The following is a 24,851-nucleotide window of genomic DNA, read 5'->3' as shown; positions in this document are numbered from 1 at the left end:
ATTGTGCATTTCTGACAAGCTTCCAGGGGAGGCTGAAGCTACTGGTCCCTAGACCAGACTTTTTTTCTCCCTTCCCTCACTTGAGAACTACTCGTTTGGCTTAGATCCAGTGTTGGACTTGGATGGCTGAGTAGTGAGTGATCATAAAGTAGGAGTTTCTATTGTAAGCCTGCCTGTCTAGAAATATTTTGAGCAATTTTAGTAGAGCTATTTATAGCTGTTTCTTTCCAGGTGGGATCAGAGAAGTATATGCTTCTGAATAGGTTAAATTTTCTTCCATAATATAATGCTGCCCTGAATGCAGAAGCGTGCCTATCACTTGTAATTTTTCTGGAAGGCGTGAGGCTGTTTGGTAACTGTGTACATGTTTAAGGGAAACTGAGTAATGGAGGACAGGAGGGAACAGTTAACAAATTCACTCATCAGATAATTTGCTTTCATTAAAGCCATTGTTACTCTTATTTATGATTGTTCCTGATGATAGGACATCTGTAGATTTCAAAAAGTGTGTTTGGTGTGAATTTCATACTGATGGCATTTTTCTGCTTTTGACAGTTTCATATACTTAAACTTGTCATCAAAACATAGCATCCTGTCTTGAGCCACATAAATAGTAGTCTTCCTTAATGAAACTTTGAATAGAGCCCAAATTTATGAAATTGTTAATTGCTCTTTATATCTAGATTTTACTTTCAGTAAAGTAATACCTATCTGCTAACGCAAATAGAAAGGTAATCTTTTATTTGGTTGCCATCCTTCCAGAGACTCTCTCTGCCCTTCCCTCCCTCCCTTCCTGGATCTTTCCTTTTGTCTTTACAGACCTAGATTTTGAAAGGTTCTAGGTTCCTTTTGTCTGTTGATACTATGTGAATGTTATCCTTAAGTTTTTAATTCAAGCTACAACTAGACAGATAATGTGTCTCATAATTAGCTGGGGTGAGTTAAAATGAAAGTTAAGGATTCAGGGGATTCCTACAGATGGGTGAAAAAAAAAAGCTCATTGTTAGGATCCTTAACAAAGCATTTTGATTGGCATATGGAGACCTTTGCATGAACACAAATGTTCATATTTGAATATTTATAGAAGATAATCTGTCAGAATTACTGTTACTTTAATTTGCCAAGCTTGGCTGATTGCCGCAGTTGGATGTTAGTTGAATTCAAGATGAAGAGTTGTAAATATGTTCTGGTGTGGGACATGGTTTTTGTCCTTGAAGCTGTTTGAATTTCTTACTTCTCCCACCTATACCCCCTTCTTTAAAACTGTGAGGCTTTTTTGTATTATGTGAACTTTCATGTTCTTTTTTAGGAAAAAATATTAAAGTAGGATGTTAACTGTATGAATTAAAACATTTTTTTAAACTAAATTTGTTGACATTTGGTGATCAGGAATTGTTTAAATAATTTTTACTATTTGTCCAATCTTTGCTTCAAAGGACCCTTAGGGATGTTTATCTTATTTGAATGGTTTTGTGTGAGATATGTTTCACATTAACAACAAAGAAAATGGAGACTGCTAGATAATTAATGTTTCCCCTTTCTTTTATCTCATTTGAACAGCTAATAATTTTAGTGACCCAGATTCAAGCAATAATTCCTGTCTTCATAGTTGTCATGTGGTTTTGTCAGCTTCTTATGTTCTAGGGGAAGGAAGGTAAGACTTTTTTTATATATATTGAAATAACTTGGTTAATAAATACTTTTTTTCTCTTTTTAGAAGCAAGCCAGGAACCCTGTTCTCTTTCCGTAGTGTCTCCTCACTCAGAAAACATTGTATTCTCCAACCTCAGCCTCCTGAGTAGCTGGGATTACAGGCGCCCGCCACCATGCCTGGCTAATTTTTTCTGTATATTTAGTAGACACAGGGTTTCACCTTGTTGGCCAGGCTGGTCTCAAACTCCTGACTTCAGGTGATCTGCCTGCCTTGGCCTCCCAAAGTGCTGGGATTACTGGCATGAGCCACTGCGCAGGAGAATGACTTGAACCTGGGAGGCAGAGGTTGCAGTGAGCTGAGATCATGCCATTGGCACACCAGTCTGGGCAACATGAGCGAAACTCCATCTCAAAAACAGAAAGTAAGTAAAAAAAAAAAAAGCCCAACACATTGTATTACTTATTGATGCAGTATCACTATTCCTACTGAGACGACATTATTTTAGCTTTAGAGATGATATATAGTGGCTTTCTCAAAGTCATATGACATTTTTTTGGGAGCAGGGCTGTATTCTGTGCCCCATGTGCTAAGCTATCTCGTCTCATATAACTAGCCACTGTTACCTGAATAGTTTAGTTTTACATGTATAACCACTTGACCTGACTAGTCTTAATTGTCTTTATTTCTTTATCTCTTAGAAACTGACGTAATTGAATCAGTTTTGTTGGTTATTACTTTAGCTAGAAAGTATGTCAGGTACTACATGTCAGCATTTCAGTGTGTGTGTTTTTTTTTTGAGACAGAGTCTCGCTCTGTTGCCCAGGCTGGAGTGCAGTGGCGCGATCTTGGCTCACTGCAACCTCCACCTCCCGGGTTCACGCCACGCTCCAGCCTCAGCCTCCCAAGTAGCTGGGACTACAGGCGCCCGCCATCACACTCGGCTAATTTTTTGTATTTTTAGTAGAGACGGGGTTTCACCGTGTTAACCAGGATGGTCTCAATGTCCTGACCTTGTGATCCGCCTGCCTCAGCCTCCCACAGTGCTGGGTTTACAGTTGTGAGCCACCGTGCCCGGCCTACATCTCAGTTTTATTTAGACTTTGTTTTGGAGTTTCAGGAATATGGGGTTTCAGGAATGTATTTTGTATTTAGAAAATTAAGAGTGGAATTTTATAGTATTTTCTGTCTTTCACAATCATCCATCTTCATTCTCATTTGATTGTTTTTGCTATGTTGTTTTTTTCTAGAAAATTGTGTATGTAATCTTTTCCTTGTTACTACTTTTGCCTATTCTTTTTGTGACTATCTCCAAGTCATTTCCCTTGTATCTCACCCTAATTCCTTATTATCTTCCTAGGAGAACTTACTTTTCCAACTCTGTAGCTATCCTCTGGCTGGATAACAAAATTATTAATAATTCCTTAAGGTATTACCCTAGCTACTAATTTTGTAATAGTCCACCATGTGTTCACTGTGTAAAGGGTTCAGAGGTGACTGTTGTACCTAATGCACCACAGATGTGGAAGTGATAATAAAATTTACATATATGTAAAGTGAAGATACTGCTAATACTTCCCTCGGGTCTGGCCATTCTGATATGCTTGCTAAGTTTGGAGGCTTATTTTATAATGGTTCTTTTGGATTTCTTAAGGTGAATTAGATATTATGTTTACCTTAAATTTTAATTGGTATGCTTTTAGTTAAGTAGGTTAAAAGTCCATGGAATAAAAGTTAAGCCAGCAATATAAAAAGCAGTAAGCCATTTTTCAGTGTGATTTGAAAAACAATTTAGCTGTATTTCTTGCTATAAAAAAGCAGCAAAGAACACTATACAGTGGACTAAGATTTTCTAAGTAAATTAATTTTGATCAAAGTTAATTCCAAATTTAATTCCATGTTTATAGCAAATGTTGGGGATTGGCATCCATATGTCAAATTTCACATAAAAATTTAGTTTTCTACTGTTTTTTTTTTTTTCCTTAGGAGGAAGAACTGTAAATCTTAAATTTGTGTAGAAGGTATGATAATGCTGTTTTAATAAACAGAATTTGTTATTTTGAAAATTGGGTAGTAAGGACAACCAGTGAATTATACTACTTATTGATTTTTTTAAAACAATTATTTTTAATTTTTGTGGGTTCATAGTAGGTATATGTATTTATGGGATACATGAGATGTTTTGACACAGGCGTACAATGTGTAAAAGTCACATCATGGACAATGCACTGTCCCTCCCCTCAAGCATTTATCCTCTGTGTTACAAACAATCCAAATACACTGTTAGTTATTTAAAAATGTACAATTAAATTATTGATTGCGGCAACGCGCCTCACACAGGGGCACCAGCTGTGGGAGTCTGCCCACAGACTCTGACCAGGCCACGGATGAATAAAGTACAATGACACACAGATACTCTGTTTTGCCAGTCCAGCTGAGGGTGTCTCAACTGCTTACAGACTCCCTGGAGAGTTCTGTAAACAGTTGTGACCATGACCTTGATCAGCAAGTGAGACTGGCATTTATGCAGTAAGATCAATGAACAAAAGCTTGAGTCAACACCATTAGAGGGTAATTGACATTGTGGACTTTCCAAGTAAAAAGCACTTAAGCACCCATGGTACATCAAAGGTTAGTCTTAAGATTATATGAGTAAACAAGCCAGCTAGGTAAACTACTCTGCCTTCCTTTATTACTACTTTAATTTGTTTAGAGGTAAAGATCAGGTTGCCTTCAACCATATCTATTCCTGAAGTTACGCAAACTTCTTGACTTTCCAAGAAGATTGTGTCTATCTTTAAAACTATCTTTAATATTTTTCCCACCAGCCTGATTGAACCCAAGTAACTGATTATAGTCACTCTGTTGTGCTATCAGATACTAGGTCTCACTCATTCGTCCTGTTTTTTTTGTACCCATTAACCATCCCCACCTCTCCCTCATCCCACCACTGCCTCTCCCAGCCTCTAGTAATCATCCTTCTTTTTCCATGGGTTCAATTGTTTTGATTTTTAGATCCCACAAATAAGTGAGAGCATGAGATGCATGTCGTTCTTTGCCTGGCTTATTTCACTTAATGCAGTGACCTCCAGTTCCATCCATGTTGCAAATGACAGGATCTCATTCTCTTTTATAGCTGAGTAGTACTCCATTGTGTATGTGTACCACATTTTCTTTGTTCATTCGTCTGCTAATGGACACTTAGGTTGCTTTCAAATCTTGGCTATTGTGAACAGTGCTACAGTAAACATGGGAGTGCAGATATCTCTCTAATATACTGATTTCCTTTTTTGGGGTACATATCTAGCAGTGAGATTGCTAGATCATATGGTAGCTCAATTTTTAGTTTTTTAAGGAACGTCCAAACTGTTCTTCATAGCAGTTGTACTAATTTACATTCCCACCAACAGTGTATGAGGGTTCTCTTTTTTTCCATATCTTTGCCAGCATTGATTATTGCTTGTCTTTTGGATAAAATCCATTTTAACTGGAGTAAGATGATATCTCGTTGTAGTTTTGATTTGCATTTCTCTGATGATCAGTGATGTTGAGCACTTTTTAAAAATTTTTTTTATTTTTAAATTTTTTTTAAATTATGAGATGGAGTCTCGCTCTGTTGCCAGGCTGGAGTGCGGTGGCACCGATCTTGGCTCACTGCAACCTCTACCTCCTAGGTTCTCTCCTGCCTCAGCCTCCCGAGTAGCTGGGACTACAGGCGCACACAGCCATGCCTGGCTTTTTTTTTTTTTTTTTTGTATTTTAGTAGACATGGGGTTTCACCATGTTGCCCAGGCTGGTCTCAAACTCCTGAGCTCAGGCAATCTGCCTGCCTCAACCTCCCAAAGTGCTAGGATTACAGGCATGAGCCACTGTGCCCGGCTGAACACTTTTTCCTATGTGTGTTTGCTAGTTGTATGTCTGTATTTATTTCTTTTTTTTTGAGAAATATCTATTCAGATCTTTTGCCTGGTTTTTAATTGGATTATTAATTTTTTCCTGTGGAGTTGTTTGAGGTTTTTTTTTTTTTTTTTTTTTTTTTTTTTTTTTTTTTTTTTGAGATGGTGTATTGCTCTTGTTGCCTAGGCTGGAATGCAGTGGTGTGATCTGGGCTCACTGTAACCTCCACCTCCCGGGTTCAAGCGATTCTCCTGCCTCAGCCTCCCAAGTAGCTGGGATTACAGGTGCCTGCCACCATGCCCAGCTAATTTTTTGTATTTTTAGTAGAGATGGGGTTTCACCATGTTGGCCAGTGTGGTCTTGAACTCCTTACCTCAGGTAGTCTATCTGCTTTGGCCTCCCAAAGTGTTGGGATTACAGGCGTGAGCCCCTGTGCTTGGCCGAGCTTCTTTTGTATTCTAGTTATTAATCCTTTGTCAGATGGGTAGTTTGCAAATATTTTCTTCCATTGTGTGGGTTGTCTCTTTGTTGGTTGTTTACTTTGCTCTGGAGAAGCTTTTAACTTGATGTGATGCCATTTGTCCATTTTGGCTTCGGTTGCCTGTGCTTGTGAGGTATTACTTAAGAAATCATTGCCCAGACTAATATCCTGGAGAGTGTCCCCAGTGTTTTCTTTTAGTCATTTCATAGTTTGAGGTCTTAGATTTTTGTCTTTAATCAATATTTTGATTTGATTTTTGTATATGGTGAGAGATAGGAGTTTAATTTCATTCTTCTGCATATGGAGATCCAGTTTCTAAGCACCATTTATTGAAGAAACTGTCTTTTCTGCCATGTATGTTTTTGGCACCTTTGCCAAAAATGAGTTCACTGTAGGTGTGTGGATTTTTTTCTGGATTTCTCGGTTCTGTTGGTCTCTGTGTCTGTTTTTATGCCAGTACCATGTTGTTTTGTTTACTATAGCTTTTAATACAGTTTGAAGTCAGTTAATGTGATTCCTCTACTTTGGTTCTTTCTGCTTAGGATGGCTTTGGTTATTCTGAGTCTTTTGTGGTTCCCTATAAATTTTAGGATTTTGTTTTTAATATCTCTGTAAAGAATGTCATTGGTATTTTGATAGGGATTGCATTGAATCTGTGGATTGGTTTGGGTAATATGGACATTTTAACAATATTGATTCTTCCAATCCATAAACATGGAATATCTTTCCATTTTTGGTGTCCTCTTCAATTTCTTTCATCAGTATAGTACAATTTCTGTTACAGAGATCTTTCACTTATTTGGTTAATTCCTAGGTATGTATGTATTTATTTATTTTGGTGGCTATTGTAAATGGGACTACTTTTAAAAATTTTCAATTTGTTCACATTTCGCATATAGAAATGCTACTTATTTTTGTATGTTGATTTTGTATCTTGCAACTTTACTGAATTAGTTTGCCAGTTCTTAATAGTATCAGTTCTAATAGGTTTTTGGTGGATTTTTTAGGTTTTTCCAAGTATAAGATCATATCATTTTTTCATGTGTCTGTTGGCTGTATGCATGTCTTCTTTTGAGAAATGTCTATTCATATCCTTTGCCCACTTTTTGATGGGGTTGTTTGTTTTTTTCTTGTAAATTTGTTTGAGCTCTTTGTACGTTCTGGATATTAGCCCTTTGTCAGATGAGTAGATTGCAAAAATTTTCTCCCATTCTGTAGGTTGCCTGTTCACTCTGATGGTAGTTTCTTTTGCTATGCAGAAGCTCTTTAGTTTAATTAGATCCCATTTGTCAATTTTGGCTTTGTTGCCGTTGCTTTTGGTGTTTTAGACATGAAGTCCTTGCCCATGCCTATGTCCTGAATGGTATTACCTAGGTTTTCTTCTAGGGTTTTTATGGCATTAGGTCTGACATTTAAGTCTCTAATCCATCTTGAATTAATTTTCGTATAAGGAGTAAGGAAAGGATCCAGTTTCAGCTTTCTGCTTATGGCTAGCCAATTTTCCCAGCACCATTTATTAAATAGGGAATCCTTTCCCCATTTCTTGTTTTTGTCAGGTTTGTCAAAGATCAGATGGCTGTAGATGTGTGGTTTTATTTCTGAGGACTCTGTTCTGTTCCATTGGTCTATATCTCTGTTTTGGTACCAGTACCATGCTGTTTTGGTTACTGTAGCCTTGCAGTATAGTTTGAAGTCAGGTAGCATGATGCCTCCAGCTTTGTTCTTTTGGCTTAGGATTGTCTTAGCAATGTGGGCTCTTTTTTGGTTCTATATGAACTTTAAAGCAGTTTTTTCCAATTCTGTGAAGAAATTCGTTGGTAGCTTGATGGAAATGGCATTGAATCTATAAATTACCTTGGGCAGTATGGCCATTTTCGCGAGATTGATTCTTCCTATCCATGAGCATGGTATGTTCTTCCATTTGTTTGTGTCCTCTTTTATTTCACTGAGCTCGTCATCACTGGCCATCAGAGAAATGCAAATCAAAACCACAATGAGATACCATCTCACACCAGTTAGAATGGCGATCATTAAAAAGTCAGGAAACAACAGGTGCTGGAGAGGATGTGGAGAAATAGGAAAACTTTTACACTGTTGGTGGGATTGTAAACTAGTTCAACCATTATGGAAAACAGTATGGCGATTCCTCAAGGATCTAGAACTAGAAATACCATATGACCTAGCCATCCCATTACTGGGTATAAGCCCAAAGGATTATAAATCATGCTGCTATAAAGACACATGCACATGTATGTTCATTGCGGCACTGTTCACAATAGCAAAGACTTGGAAGCAACCCAAATGTCCATCAGTGATAGACTGGATTAAGAAAATGTGGCACATACATACCATGGAATACTATGCAGCCATTAAAAAAGGATGAGTTTGTGTCCTTTGTAGGGACATGGATGCAGCTGGAAACCATCATTCTCAGCAAACTATTGCAAGAACAGAAAACCAGACACTGCATGTTCTCACTCATAGGTGGGAACTGAACAATGAGATCACTTGGACTCAGGAAGGGAAACATCACACACTGGAGCCTATTAGGGGGAGGGGGTGGGGGGAGAGATTGCATTGGGAGTTATACCTGATGTAAATGACCAGTTGATGGGTGCTGATGAGTTGATGGATGCAGCACACCAACATGACACAAGTATACATATGTAACAAACCTGCACGTTGTGCACATGTACCCTAGAACTTGAAGTATAATAATAATAATAAAAAAGATCATATCATCTGCAAACAAGGATAACTTGACTTCTTCCTTTACAATTTATATGCCCTGTATATCTTTCTCTTTTCTAATTGCTTTCGCTAGGACTCCCAGTACTATAATGAATAACACTGGTGAAAGTGGGCATCCTTGTTATGTTCCAGATCATAAAAGACAGGCTTTCAGTTTTTCCCCATTCAGTGTGATACTAGTTGTGGGTCTGTTGTGTATGGCTTTTATTATGTTGATGTGTGTTTCTTCTATACTCATGTTTTTGAGGGTTTTTATTAATGAAGGGATGCTGAATTTTATCAAATGTTTTTTCAGCATTAATTGAAATGGTCATATGGTTTTTTTGTCCATCATTTTGTGTGATATGGTGTATCACTTTGATTGATTTGTATATGTTGAACCATTCTGGTGTCCCAGGGATAAATCTCACTTGGTCATGATTGATGATCTTTTTAATGTGTTGTTGAGTTCAATTTGGTAGTATTTTGTTATGGATTTTTTAATGAATATTCATCAGGGATATTGGCCCTTAGTTTTCTTCTTTTGATGTGTCTGTTTATGGTTTTGGTACCAGAGTAATAATAGTGGCCTTGCAGAATGAGTTTGGAAGTACTCCCCCCTCCTCTGTTTTTCGGAATAGTTTGAGTAGGATTGGTATTAGTTCTTTGTTAAATGTTTAGTAGAATTTAGTGTAACCATTGGGTCACAGGCTTTTCTTTACTGTCAGTCTTTTAATTATGGCTTCAGTTTCATTATTGTTGGTCTGTTTGGGTTTTGGATTTCTTCATGTTTCAATCTTGGTAGGTTGTATGTGTCTAGGAATTTGTCCATTTTTTCTAAGTTTTCCAATTTATTGGCATATATTTGCTAATAGTAGCCACTAATGATTCTTCGGATTTCTGTGGTATCAGTTGTAGTGTCTCCTTTGTTATCTCTGATTTATTTGGATCTTCTTTTTTTTTTTAGTCTGACTTAAGGTTTGTCTGTTTTAACTTTTCCAGCAACCAACTTTTTGATTCATCTTTTGTATTTTCTTTATTTCAATTTCCTGTATTTCTTCTCTCATCTTTATTATTTATTTTCTTCTACTACTTTTGAGTTTGTTTTCCTCTTGCTCTTTTAGTCCTTAAAATGCATTGTTAGCTTGTATATTTAAAGTTTTTCTTCCTATTTTTGATGTAGGCACTTGTAGCTATAAACTTCCCTCTTAGTACAGTTTTTACTGTATTCCAAAGGTTTTGGTATATTATTTTTCCATTATCATTTGTTTCAAGAAAGTTTTCAATTTTCTTCTTAATTTCTTCATTGACCCACTTGTCATTCAGGGGCACATCGTTTAATTTACATGTATTTGTATAGTTTCCAAAATTCCTCTTGGTGTTGATTTCTATTTTTATTCTATTGTGGTCAGAGATGTTTGATATTATGTGTTTTTTTTTTCTTTAAGCATTTTAAGACTTGTTTTGTGACCTAACATATGGTCTATCCTTGAGAATGATCCATGTGCTAAAGAAAAGAATGTGTATTCTGTAGCTGTTGGAAGAAATATTCTTTGAATATCTATTAGATCCATTTGGTCTGTTTCTTTGTTGATTCTCTTAGAAGATCTGTTCAGTGCTGAAAGTGGGGTGTTGAAGTCTCCAGCTATTGTATTGGAGTCTTTCTCTCTTTAGCTCTAATAATATTTGCTTTATATATCTGGGTGCTCCACTGTTGGGTGCATATATATTAAAATACTTACAATTTTTGTATCCTCTTGCTGAATTGACCTCTTTATTATTACATAGTGACCTTCTTTGTCTCTTCTTACAGTTGTTGTCTTGAAATCTATTTTGTCTGATAGAAATATAGCTTCTCCTACTCTGTTTTGGTTTCCATTGGTATGGAATGTCTTTTGCATTTCTTTATTTTCAATCTGTGTGTGTCTTTATAGGTGAAGTGTATTTCTTGTAAGCAACAGATTAATGGGTCTTCTCTTTTTTTTAATCCATTCAGCTATCCCGAGTCTTGTGATTGGAGAGAGTTTAGTCCACTTACACTCAGTGTTACGATTGACAAACAAGGACTTATTCCTGCCATTTTGTAATTTTTTTCTGGATGTTTTATGGTGTTCCCTTACATCTTTCTTTCCTTCGTGTCTTCGTGGATGTTACAGCCTACTACACACGTAGGGTATATGGTATAGCCTATTGCTTCTAGGCTACAAACCTGTACAGCATGTTACTGTACTGAATATTGTAGGCAATTCTAACACAGTGGTAAGTATTTGTGTACCTAAACATATCTAAACATAGAAAAGGTACAGTACATTTATGGTATTTGTAATCTTTATTTTTGTAGACAGTCTTGCTCTGTTGCCCAGGCTGCAGTGCGGTGGCGCAATCTCAGCTCACCGCAACCTTCGCCTCCTGGTTCAAGCAATTCTCATGCCTCAGCCTCCCAGGTAATAGCTGAGATTACAGGTGTGCACCACCATGCCCAGCTAAGTTTTGTATTTTTAGTAGAGATGGGATTTCACCATATTGTCCAGGCTGGTCTTGAACTCCTAGTCTCAAGAGATCCGTTGCCTTGGCCTCCCAAAGTGCTGGAATTATAGGCACAAGCCTTTGTGCCTGGCTGGGGGATATTTATAATCCTATGGGAATACTCATATATGCAGTTCGTTGTTCACTAAAAGCATCATTATGCAGTGCATGACTTTACTTTGTATGACAAGTTGCTGAACATTCTAAAGAAGATATGAAAGTAACTTAGGATTGATTTTTGTTAGAAATTGTGATGTTTTTGTCGGCCGCGGTGGCTCACGCCTGTAATCCCAGGACTTTGGGAGGCTGAGGCGAGTGGATCACGAGGTCAGGAGTTCAAGACCAGCCTGGCCAAGATGGTGAAACCTTGTCTCTACTAAAAATACAAAAATTAGCTGGGCTGGGTGGCGGGCACCTGTAATCCCAGCTACTCAGGAGGCTGAGGCAGTTGCTTGAACCTGTGAGGCGGAGGTTGCAGTGAGCCAAGATCACGCCACTGCACTCCAGCCTGGGTGACAGAGTGAGACTCCGTCTCAAAAAAAAAAAAAGAAAAAAGAAAAAGAAATTATGATGTTTCTTTTCCATTTCAAGACCATCCTTTTCTTACTATTCTTTCTTTCCTTTAGAGCTAAGCTAGTGGGGAGCAGAATCATGAGCTTAAATTAGTGGAATGTGTGGACATTGGGTGGCATGGGGAGAAGTGTTTCAGCTTCTTTAAACTTTAATTTTCATTCTTGGGTACTTAAAGTGGTGTTTTAATCACTTGCATCTGGTTCAAGAGGGTGTCTGATTCTTTGCAAAGCTATTCTATTGACAAAAAGCATTCACAGTATTTTCCTAGTGGACTAATATTGGGTTGACATCTATTTGCATGTTAAGTTCTGTATTGTTATCATTTGGCATTTATTAACTAGCCTTGATATACTGTGCATTAGTTGGCATTTATAGATGTTTTAGTCCCTGCTCTAGAGGAAATTTCCTAAAAGGGAGCTAATTGTGGGAAATGGAGGCTTTTCTCACATATATAGCTGCCTGGGAGCTTTCCTCTAAAGACCTTTAAGCATTGGAAAGTCATTCTTTGAGTGGTTAAGATAGGAAATGGCAGTCGTGTAAAACAGGGCCTTAAAAACAACTGCCAGACAGATTCATGACAGTGACCCTACAGGGAATTACCAACATAGATAAGATTTTCTCAAGGAGTTGGAAATCTTATTAAAATTAGAACAGTGAAAGTGTTCCCTTCTCTGTAGAATATAAAAACAAAATCAAAAACAAAAACAAAATAAAAAATCAGTCAAACTTCTCTCCTTTTGTTAACAAAACGACCATGGGATCTGTGAATATATATGGGGAAGTCTAGTGCTTGCACAGTGAGTTAACATATAAGTAACATACATCCCATCTTCGCTTCAGGGCACAATTTTAGTATTAAAATGAGGTAGAATTCAGCTTTTTATGTCAACAGGTGAACTATAGAGCACAAAGATATTTCGTATGTAGTCTCTATAAGCTGGCTGAAACTGGCTTATGGTCTGTAGCATTTTACCAGGAAAGAATGTTTGTAAGGCTGGCCTCCTGTCCCGTCAGTGCTGCTGACAGGACTCTCAAGGCAGAGTTGTCCCAGTTGTCTTTATCAGGCAGTCTACCAAGGTCAGTTGGGTAGTGTTTCTCTAGAACAGATTTCTGCCTAATAGATGAGGAAAACTTCATGGCTGTTAACAAACCCTTTGGTAGCAATGTACGTATGTATGACTAAACCCTTGTTCCTGCTATGGCCATTTAATTTTCTCTTTTGAGGGTCTTATCTGAGCTATAGAAAGTCCATCTTATCTATCATTGTTGATACTTGGATCACAGCTAGTAGTGGTTTGAGGACAGAATGTATCAATGTATCAATAGTTTCTGTCTTGTCTTGACACTGAGTAGGTATACAAAACTTAGTCAAGTCAAATCACTTCTTTACCTCAGTTTTCTCCTCTTCAAAATGGAGATAATACCTACCTTACAAATTAATGGTGAGAATTAAATGAGGAAATGTATGCAAAAATGTGTTGTGTGCCTGGTACCTCTTTGGCATGCAACTTTGTGTTTTCCTCCTTCCTTTGGCATAAGTAATATTTGGATTTCAGTGTTCGAATTCAGTGGTTACTTGGTTGTGGAATCAAATTATTTTGTCTTTCCAAACCTCATTTTTCTCTAACATAAAATCAGTAATACACACTTTATGAAGAAGTGGTTGAAATTCAGTTCCTAGTGTAGTCTAGGAAGTTTTTCTTGAACCTGAATGTCAAATTGCTGAAAACTTGTATGAATTTGTGAGTTTTGCTGTGTAGATCTTTTGGACATGAAAATGACAATATATTTTTAAGAATTAAATAGTAGGAGAAATATACTAAGGGAAAGTAAGTCTCTAGAGTGTTTTCATGGGGACTCTACAGTAGCTTACTGCATTACAGTTTCTGTAATTCATTGAGATAATAGGGAAATTATGCATCCAAAGGATTTATTTACTTGAAATAGCACCTCTAGAAGGGGTATTCGTAGAGCAGTAATTTAGGAAATGAGGCACTTGAACATACCTTTTTCTTTCTTTCTTTCCTTTTTTTTTTTTTTAAATCTTAGGTAACTTTAGATTTTAATAAGATTTCACTATATAATGTTTTGTGGCTAGATATTGGAAAATAAATCTACTGAAAATTTCCCAGTTTAGTAATTACCAAAGAACTAATAAACCAATATTAAAGTTTAGTTACAAAATTAAAGTCAGGACTCATAAACAAATCATGTTAAATGAGTTATGAATTAAATGAATGTTATTGTTGAGTTTAACTGTGTGTCAAATCAATATAATATCTTTGACATAATCACAGTATAGAAATCAATGTATGTGTGGTACATTGTATTACAAAGGGTTACAAAGTGATGAACCTAGTGAGTTTGTGTTTTTAAGGATGTGATAGACCTATGAATTTCAATTATATTTGTTTAAATGTGAATCACTTTATAAGCAGCAGCAAAATATCATTGCCTTTGTATTTTGTAGCAGGTGAGTCAGCTTTTGTATATATTCAGATAATTATAATCTTTAATTTATTTTATTTTGACTAAAGTTTATGAGATAATTTAGCATATTGTTTGCTAATCACTTTTAGGTAATCTCAGTTTAGCTGGCTGTGGTCATGTGTGCCTGTAGTCGCAACTACTCTGGAGGCTGAGGTGGGAGGATCACTTGAGCCTAGGAATTTGAGGATGTTGTGTGCTATCGTTACGCTTGTGAATAACCACAGCATGGTACTCTATTAGGCAACATAGAAAGACCTTGTCTCTTATAAAAAAAAACAAAAGAAAAAGAAATCTCAGTTTATAATTTTATTTGACATATTACAGCTCTTTATTTGACCCTGAAAATGTTGCACCTAGAATAGCCTTTGCATGCGTAGTCCTTAACCCTGAAGAAAAGGATAAAAGAAAATAAAATAAAAACTTAGTTGAAAATCAGTAAGTGCGGACAAGCTTCTTCTGAGAAAATGGAGATGAATTTATGTGTAAATGTTAAAGACATATGGATATGTTGATTATAGCCATCTTTAAGTGTTTTTGTAATAGGCAAACGGTTTGCAGAGTTAGAGTAAATGGATTAAAGGTATTGCTGAAATTAAAATAACTTTATTTTTCAAGTTTTTTTGGTATTATGTTTGTTTTTTCAGGAAACCAGATACTTAAATATAAAACTGGGTAATTATTTTTGTAACTATTTTATTAATAATTTAATGGTAACTACTAGAAGTCTATAATTTTACATTTAATATACAAAGTATTTGGCAAATGATTATTAAAATAATATCATAGTAATATACATCCCTCTCTTTATTGTGGTAAAATATACATAACAAAATTTGACATTTAATCATTTTTAAGTATACAGTTCATTGTTAGGCAACCATCATCACTATCCATCTCCAGAATACTTTCATCATCCCGAAGTGAAACTCTGTGCCCATTACACAATAATTCCCTGTTACTCACTATCTCCCCTTTAATCACTATTCTGTGTGAATCACTATTCACTTTCTCTGTGATTTTGACTATTCTAAGTATCTCATTTGAGTGGAACCACACAAAGTATGTCCTAGGACTGGCTCATTGCATTTAACATAATGTCTTCAAGGTTCATCCATATTGTAGCATGTATCAGAATTTCAGTTCTATTTCATGCTGATTAATACTCCATTACATGTATATACCACATTTTGCTTATCCATTTATCTGTCAGTGGACATTTACATTGTTTCTACCTTTTGGCTATTGTGACTAATTCTGCCTTGAACATTGGTATGCAAGTATCTGTTTTGTGTGGTAATATATTTTTCTATATATTTTAACATAAATTTGTTACTTTAAATATTTTTACTTAAATAAGCTAGATAAATATCTGAATTTTCAGTGTTATCAGTGAATATTTATTGAATACCTTGTATATTGTAAGTATTGTGGGGATATAAAGAGTTACAATATCATGAAACTATTGTTTTAAAGAATTTACAGTCTAATAACAGTAATAGGGCATGTTTATAAAGACGCACAACCTGGTACCATATGCTTTTTGAAGCTGAAGAGATATCTAAGCTCTGATGCAAACCAACATCCTTTCTTGCCGAGATTTTTGTTTGTTATCCTGAACAGTTAGGAGGCAGAATACATGGCCATAATCAACATATGCATATTCCATTCAAGCATAGCATTTAACCTTCAAGGATGAATTTTGGGGTGATCATATCAACATGGAAATTAGATCATGACATTTCTTTAAACAGTCATCTCCATGGACCTTATCTTTAGGTGACTTACTTTCCTTCTCCCAAACTGCCCTCTTAACTCTGACCTCATCTCCTATTGCCCACTCCCACCTTGCACTGGGTAATTTTTTGTTGTGGATACATTTCTTATGTATGTAAACTGGCTTAAGTGCAAATGACGTAAAAGGCATAAGGAGGAACTACATATGGGTGTCAAGGTTCTTTCCAGCTTTGTGATTCTAATTTAATCCCTGTGGTACCTGTGTGTTGCCAATGAAAGAAAACAGAGTTAGCATCCTTAGAGGTTTCACAGCAGATCTGCTTTGTGGTGATTTTAAAGGCTCAAACTTTGAAATAAAAGCAGTTTGGTATGTTTCAGTGGTCTCTTTTTCTCCTCTTTCAGAGTAGTTTTCCTGGAAAAGCAGAATAAATCTTTTATGAATTTAGTCATACCTTTGCAGTTTAATTGGACATTTAGGGTTTTTCTATGTGTGTAAGCTGGACCTTTTGAAGTTTAACACTGGAATACTAGCATGAGAGTGTTCCTACTCTTAATTTCCACTGAACTAGACCAAAGGAAAATATGTATTTTAGATTCATATTTTCTTTGAATGATGTTTTGAAGCTCAAGATGAACTTTAAAAAACACAGCTAAGCAGAGCTTCTAAAAGGTAATACTGTAGTAGTATTTTTTTCCTCCGTATTAATCTACTTGGCTCCCCATAGTGAGCTTGAACTGTGAGTGGTAAAGACTCATTACTTTGTAGGGTATCCTGGCCCTAAAAATAAAACTTCCTTCTCAAAGCCTTTGGCCTATGAATGTGATGATTCTGTAAGCCTCTTAAGAACAGGGACTGTGGCTTCATTTTTATTTATTTTATTTTTCTTATTTATTTATTTATGAGACAGAGTCTCATTCTCTTGCCCAGGCTGGAGTGTAGTGGCTTGATCTCGGCTCACTGCAATCTCTGCCTCCTGGGTTCAAGTGCATCTCATGCCTCCACCACCCAAGTAGCTGGGATTACAGATGTGCACCACCATGCCTGGCTAATTTTTGTATTTTTTTGTAGAGATGGTGTTTTGCCATGGGCCTGTCTCAAACTCCTCTCCTCAAGTGATCCACCTGCTTTGGCCTCCCAAAGTTCTGGGATTGTAGGCATGAACTACTGTGCTAGGCTTGTGGTTTCATTTTTGTAAAACGTTTAGTAGAGTTGGTGCCTTGCACATAATAAAATGATCTTCTGAGGTTATGATTCCACATAAAAAATGAAAACTTAAAAAAGGAGATAATTGCAGAAGCGAAGAAAGATGAATGAACAAGGATGACCATCCATTCATTCAACACCTAATGAAGGTCTACTATGTATGAGACACTCCACTAAGTACTGGAAATACAACAATGATAAATTAGACTCATTTTCTACACTTAGGGAATTTAGGTTGTCTGGAACAGTGAATAGCATGTAATAGGCACTTAAAAATATTTGAATACATGAATGTCTTTTGTAGAAAATGATTTAGGGTATGGAACATTTTAGTGAGGAAGTGGAGCATATCCCATCTTATTAGAGATAATTCATTAAAAAAGTAGAAACAAACTGTTTATTAATACAGAAAATACTTAAGTTGGTTATGGTAATACATAGAATGTAATACAGAAAAGCCCTTAAAAATAATGAGATATATATTGGCTGACACAGAAAAATATTCTAATTTACCTAATGTTGAATTAAACAGAGTTATTGAATAGGATGTATGGAATGATTTCTTTAATGTAAGGTTACTTTATATTTCTGTAAAATGTCGCAAGATATGGTGGAGAAATAACAATGAATAATTCTAACAGGAGATAAGTTTTTCACTGATCTTTGCTCTATTTTTTATGTACTTCTGTGATTGTTTTACCGTGATCATGTGCTACTGTTTAAAAATAATAAAGCTGCTTAAAAATGTTTCTGGATAATTTTTTTTAAAACATAATATCTGTATCTATAAATAGAGTTATTAGTTGATGGTCTGTTGTCCTGTAAATGTAAAATGTGTCATTAAAGAATTCTTCATTTTCTTTCTAAAGAAATATAGTTAACCAGAGTTCACTTTTAATGCTCAACATTTACCTTTAATATTTATTATTTATTTTTTGTTTTTTAATATATATTTTTTTGAGACAGGGTCCTCCTCTTTCACTGAGGCTGGGGTGCAGTGGCATGATCTTGGCTCACTCCAACCTCCACCCTCTGGGCTCAAGCGATCCTTCCACTTCAGCCTCCCAAATAGCTGGGGCTACAGGAGCATGCCACTATGCCTGGCTAATTTTTGTAGTTTTTGTAGAGGCCAGGTTTTGCCGTGTTGCCCAGCTGGTCTCAAACTCCTGGGCTCAAGCAATCTGGCTGCCTTGGCCTCCCAAAGTGCTGAAATTACAGGCATGAACCACCATGCCCAGCCTACCTTTAACATTTAACAGTATTTACCTGTAACACTCATAGAGTGTAGTTTTAAAATAAACAATAACATTTACAAATGTGTAGTAGCAGAAATATATTTAATAATAATTTTAATTTTGTTTTGGAGGTACTTTGAGGGAGGTGTGTCTACATTATTAAATGGAGAAGAACTGAAGTTCTTAAGCTTTTTTGTATACTTAAAAACTTAATTTGGATTTAGTTATTATTAAATATTAGGTTGAACTACGTTTTTAATCTAAAGATTTATTTTGGCACTCTTTTTTGCTTATTATGGCTTCTCGTTTTCTTAATGAGAGGAGAGAAGACATATTCTTTGGGAGTCCTGGTTATGTCTAGTCAGTAGTCTTAGTTTTCACAGGATAGTAGGGAATTTTAAATTATTACTACCTATTTTCTTAATTTATTTCAATAACTTGCTGTTTTTATCAGGAAACATTAATGGACTAATCAAAATGTTCGATTCTAGACATAGTTTGCTCATAACAAACTCATTTTATTAGAAATGTTATAGCACCTTTATTTTTTTTTATCCTCCACAAGATCATTTTAGTGTAGTTATTGGAGTTTCAAATTTTATGTAATTCAGTTTGAAAACTGTGTCTATGGTTCTGTTTAGTAACATTTTAAGTGATGATATTAAAAAAGGTTAACATTGCTTAGTTAAAAGTTACCATTATTCTTTCAAAAGAAAAGTTTTATTTTTCAGACCACATAGTCCTTTGAATTCTGACGTATCAAGTTTCAAACAATTTTTTTGTTTTGGGGGATACTTACCTATGAGATCTCCAGAAATTGTATATTCAGCTATGAAAATCTTCAGAAACTGTGAGCACAGATGTAAGACTATAAACCCTAGAGGATGATTTTAGATTTCTTTCTCTTTTTTACTTTTTATTTTTGAGAAAAATAAGCCTGTTCCAATTTAATGAGTGTGATAATTTGAAATCCAGGTAGAATAATATATCTCATTTTTGTCGTCATTTTTTAAGGTGAGATAGTTTATAAAATAGAGAATAAATCATGTTGTTAGATGTTGACTCTCGTAGTATAAAAGTATGAATCTTATATAATGATATCATTCTATTTTAAATGCTTTATATGTTTAAATAATTTATAAGAAGAAAATTATAGAAAAACAAAATGCTTGAATTAATACTGTAAACGTGAAGTTAGCATTTATAATTGATATTTTAAATTGTTACATAAAGACATGTATGAGTATGGATAAAAACATATACATTAGTATAAATGAAATTAATGGCTTCTTTTATACACTCACAATATTTATACTTTTCTTTAAGTATATTAGATGTTGATAAGTGTTCTAGAGAAAAGTAGGTACATTAGGGATGGTAATAAGGAATGTTGGAGTTGGGAGGATGCCATTTTCATATAGAATGGTCAGGGAAGGTTTCACTAAGAAGGTGGTAGTTAAGTGATGCCCTGAATTTGGTGAGGTACATAGCTGTGGTGATATTTGGACAAGTGTGTTTCTGACAAGATCAAAAGCCCTGTGTTGAGTGCAGGCTCTGCATATTTAGAAACATAAGAAATTTAATTGTACATGGCACAAAGTGGTCTTATGTGTTAAAAAACACACAATTTTTTGGTTTCATTTTTGCTTTCCTAGTACATTCTAAGATATGCTGAAATTGGGATTTACTTGTCTTGCTTATTGTATCTTTGGCACCCACTACAGTGCCAAACACATGGCAGGCAGTGTGTTATGGATGGTGAGAAAGAATTTTGGAGGAATCTTCTTTTTTAAAAAAAATAAAATTCATACTACTAAATTATTTCAAGCTGCAGAGGTCTTTAGAGATCATTTAGATAACTCTTTTGGATGTTATGCATGAGAAGACACATCATTAGAGTGACTTTCAAAAGTCACAATTAATTAGTAGCAATCTTGAGTTGGCAAAGATTTTTAGTTTCTTAGTCTAACTTTAGTCCATTGATGGGGAGATCCTTTTGTTTCCGTTGTCTGATCTATGCATGGGAAAGTACTTGCTATAGAAAACCTCCTTGCTATGGAAGACCTCCTTGCATCTGGAATCAGATTGCTTGGTTGAAATTCCTGTTTGACACTGCTAGCTTTGTGATTCTGTCCCTCTCCCGACTTTTCCTTTTGGTGCCCTGGTTTTCTTGTCTGTTAGACAGATATTGTTATTCTCTCTCTCTCCTTTTTTTTTGTTTTTGAGACGGAATCTCGCTCTGTTGCCCAGGCTGGAGTGCAGTGGCACCATCTCGGCTCACTGCAAGCTCCGCCTCCCAGGTTCACGCCATTCTCCTGCCTCAGCCTCCTGGTAGCTGGGACTACAGGCGCCCACCACCACACCCAGCTAATTTTTTGTATTTTTAGTGGAGACGGGGTTTCACCGTGTTAGCCAGGATGGTCTCGATCTCCTGACTTCGTGATCCGCCTGCCTCAGCCTCCCAAAGTGCTGGGATTACAGGCATGAGCCACCGCGCCCAGCCCAGATATTATTATTCTCATTCCAGTATTCTTTACACCATAAACATTTTCTCATTAATCTTCAAATTTACCAACTCAAGAGTGTTACTTCTTTGTTTTAAAGGGAGTGATGATGAAGAGAACAGGAGTTTGAAATTAGTTCTTGGGTTGTATAAAAATTTAATTCTTAAGGTTATTTGTTAGTATGTATCAAACTTTAATGAATGAGGAAAACATCAGGAAGGCAAAAGAACTGCTTTCAAGAGTATTTGAGCATCAGGAGTTCATGTATTCATTTAGGAAAGGGATGTCAAAATAAAATTGTTTAGACACATAGAAGGCTGGTTAACTTTCTGTATGATAATGAAGCCATATAACTTCAGGGTTAGCAATCCAAAAGGAAACTTGGATGTAAAACATTGAATTTAATTTAGGTATCATCAAGATCTTTATCATCATCTCCAATATCATAAGACATTGGATTTAATCATCTATAGGACCAAGTATATTGGTTTTATTGATTTTAGCAGATTCTGGAATCTTGCCATATGCCTTTAGACTTCTAGCTTCATGTGGATTATATTTTAAAATAACATCAGCTTTGTTATCCTGGTAGTCTCACCGACGAATATGATGTCTGAGGTATTTATTCACCTCTTTTTTCTCAATTTTCCTCTCATATGACATAACCTCTTTAAACCATCAAAGCACATTGATCCTAATCGTCTGTTTCCCTTCATTTTGATTACCTACTCTGTCTATCCCCTTTACATACCAACTCTCCTTTTTTGGGGTTCTTATTTATACTCCTGCATCTATTTTTATTTTCTTTTTTTTTTTTTGGCACAGAGTTTCACTCTTGTTGCCCAGGCTGGAGTACAGTGGCACGATTTCGGTTCACTGCAACCTCTGCGTCCTGGGTTCAAGCGATTCTCCTACCTCAGCCTCTGGAGGAGCTGGGATTACAGGTGTGTACCACCACACCCTTCTAATATTTTGTATTTTTAGTAGAGATGGGGTTTCACCATGTTAGTCAGGCAAGTCTTGAACTCCTGACCTCAGGTGATCCACCCGTCTCGCCTTCCAAAGTGCTGGGATTACAGGCATGAGCCACCATGCCTGACCTCCTGCATCTGTTTTTACCTCCCTTACCTTACTCTTGAGCATGGCAGTGAAGGCAGCCTTGCAGTGTCCTGGGCTCCTTTCTGGTGCTTATGTTGGCTGTGGTGGCTGCTATTTTGAGGGGTATGCATGAGTATGTACTCTCAGGAGGCTTGGTCACCTGGAGGGGAAGTTTTGCAACCAAGGTCTTTAGAGGCATGCTCAGTGGCAGCAAATCTTTAACTTCTTTTTTCATCTTTTATTTTTTGTGCTAACATTTTTAAGGTTTTCTAGGACAGTCTAGAGTAACATTTACTCGTGTGCATTCTTACCCTCATTACTAAGATGGACCTCTATTGAGTGGCTGTCTGTTGAATGTCCCAAGGATTCACTGAGGACTCTGTCTTGCTTGTGAGAACTTAAATGATTCCTGGCCCTTTGTGAGCTCTGGAAATTACTTAGCAGTAACTATGTGGTGATTTTTCTCTTCCTGGAAATTGTTTTTGCTCTATATCATTAGTTTTCACCCTATGCACATGTAGATTAGTATTGATATTCAGGTAATTTAAGGAGTTTTTTTTTTTTTTTTTAATTATGTTTTTCTGTAACTCTCTTACTTCAGGAACTTTTCCCCAAAATTCTTGTTGCATCAGCCTTTCTGTATTATGACCTCTTGTGTTTTTCAACTCAGCAATGGCACTGGATTCTGTTAGGGTTTCACCTCCTGCATACTACAGTCACAAAAGTGCTTTCAGAAAGAAATCCCAGGCAATTATAGGGCTCACCTTTTTGTTTGTTTGTTTCCCTTATTTCAGAAATCAGTATTGAGCTGATTTTCAATGTCAGATCATCGATTGTCCAATGTCAGATACGTTGTTTGTCCGATTTTCTAGTGTTTACATTTGGAGTGTAGTTCTGGATCCTACTGCTGCTGCATGGGTGAAGGTAGAAGTCTCTTAATACTTCTAAAATTGAGAACATCCTTAGCCAGTGATATGTCTCACACATTTCAAAGTGAGTTCAAATGCTGTTATATGTAAAATTTCATTTTTAAATGTTGTTTAAATTAATTTTAGTAACAACGTTTGTGTTATTCTTTCATACATAGCTGTAAGTAAAGCCTGCTTTGGCTGCTTTTCATCTAATATTAGTTACCAGTCAACTGATGTGTTAAAGTTGATACAACTGTAATGATTTATAAGAGCTGAATCTTTTTGGTACTTTTATACCCCACTGAAGATCATTGCTTGTTTTATGGTGCTCTTGCGTGCATGCTCTCACATTTGCTCTCACGCACGCTCTCTCCCTCTCTCTCTCTCTCTCTCTCTGTCTCCTCCCGCCACTCTCTCTCTCCCCCTCTCTCCCCAGAATTTGATGTAACAACAACAAAAACCCCATGACTCTTAGTATAGGAACTTTTTACCAATAAAAAAAGTTGGTCTTATATTCTATCTGTTGCGATACTGTAAAATATGGTGTAAGTTTACTACTTATTCTTTTAGATTCATTCAGGTAGCTTAAAAGCATTGGAAACTGAGTAGAATGCAGATATAAGTTGGTGGGAAGTAATTGAGAATGTCTCATTAAATATGACATTAAAAGGCGTTTAAAAATTTTTTAAGAAAAGATATGAAGTACTCATGAAAGATTTAAATTAATGCCTCTTATGCTTATGATTGACTCATTTGGTGACATGAGCTTCATTCTTTATTATTTAGTGCTTACAATGTTTCAGTTCCTGTACCAGGTATGAAGTGTACCATATCTGATTATTATATGTCTATGCCATTCTTAGAAGAGGAACTTGAAAATCTTAGGGGAATATTTGAAGATGAGCCAGTTAATTAGCATTGTGATTTATGTGTTGTGTGCCCAGGGCATCAGAATTGTACGTTGTGAGTCTTAAAAAACTCTGAAGAAATGTTTAGCCATAATTTGGATACCTCTGAAGAGATGAGGGTCAGGGTTGTAATTTTAGGTGAGAAAACTACAAATGCATTGATTCTGACAAATGGCCACAAAATTTGACTTCATTACCTTTTATTATTTTTAAACTATTAGTTTAGATTCGGAGGTACCTGTAGAGGTTTGTTATGTAGGTAAACTTATGGGGGGTTTGACGTACAGATTATTTCATCACCCAGGTACTGAGCCTAGTACCCGATAGTTATGTCTTCTGTTCCTCTCCCTGCTTCCACTCTCCACCCTCTGGTAGGCTCCAGTGTCTATTGTTCCTTTCATTGTGTTTATGTGTTCTCATCATTTAGCTCCCACTTATAAGTGAGAACATGAAACAGAAAACATTTGGTTTTCTGTTCCTGCATTAGTTTGCTAAGGATAATGGCCTCTAGTTCTATCCATGTTACTGCAAAGTACATGATCTTATTCTTTTTTTATGACTGCATAGTGTTCTGTGGTGTATATGTACCACATTTTCTTTATCCAGTCTACCCTTGATAGGCATTTAGGTTGATTTCATGTCTTTGCTATTGCGAATAGTGCTTCAGTGAACATATGCATGCTTGAGTCTTTATGATAGAATGATTTATATTCTTTTGGTTATATACCCAGTAATGGGATTCCTGGATCGAATGGTAGTTCGATTTTTAGCTGTTTGAGAAATGGCCACACTGCTTTCTGCAATGGTTGAACTAATTTTACACTCCCACCAACAGTGTATAAGCATTCACTTTTCTCTGCAACATTGCCAGCATCTGATATTTTTTTACTTTTTAGTAATAGCTGTTCT

The 24,851-nt window shown here is 36.1% G+C and overlaps 1 protein-coding gene across 10 annotated transcripts in view; it reads left to right on the top strand.

Annotated features, from left to right (window-relative positions):
* FUT8 (fucosyltransferase 8) overlaps positions 1-24,851 on the top strand; it is a 344,473-nt gene that overhangs the window by 108,195 nt on the left and 211,427 nt on the right. The window contains exons 1-2 of one of the 10 annotated variants that reach the window (XM_017961260.3): positions 1,561-1,654; positions 3,638-3,672. The exons of 8 other annotated variants lie outside the window; for them this stretch is intronic. The gene's annotated coding sequence lies outside the window, so the exon portion shown is untranslated. Of the gene's footprint in view, positions 1-1,560; positions 1,655-3,637; positions 3,673-24,851 lie in introns of those variants that run through there. One more of the 10 variants, XM_017961259.3, reaches the window with a different exon arrangement.

Source organism: Papio anubis, chromosome 7 (assembly GCF_008728515.1).
Source record: "Papio anubis isolate 15944 chromosome 7, Panubis1.0, whole genome shotgun sequence".
NCBI classification, from domain to species: Eukaryota; Metazoa; Chordata; class Mammalia; order Primates; family Cercopithecidae; genus Papio; species Papio anubis.
Note: the sequence above shows the minus strand (reverse complement) of the source record. Positions and strands in the feature narration are given on the sequence as shown.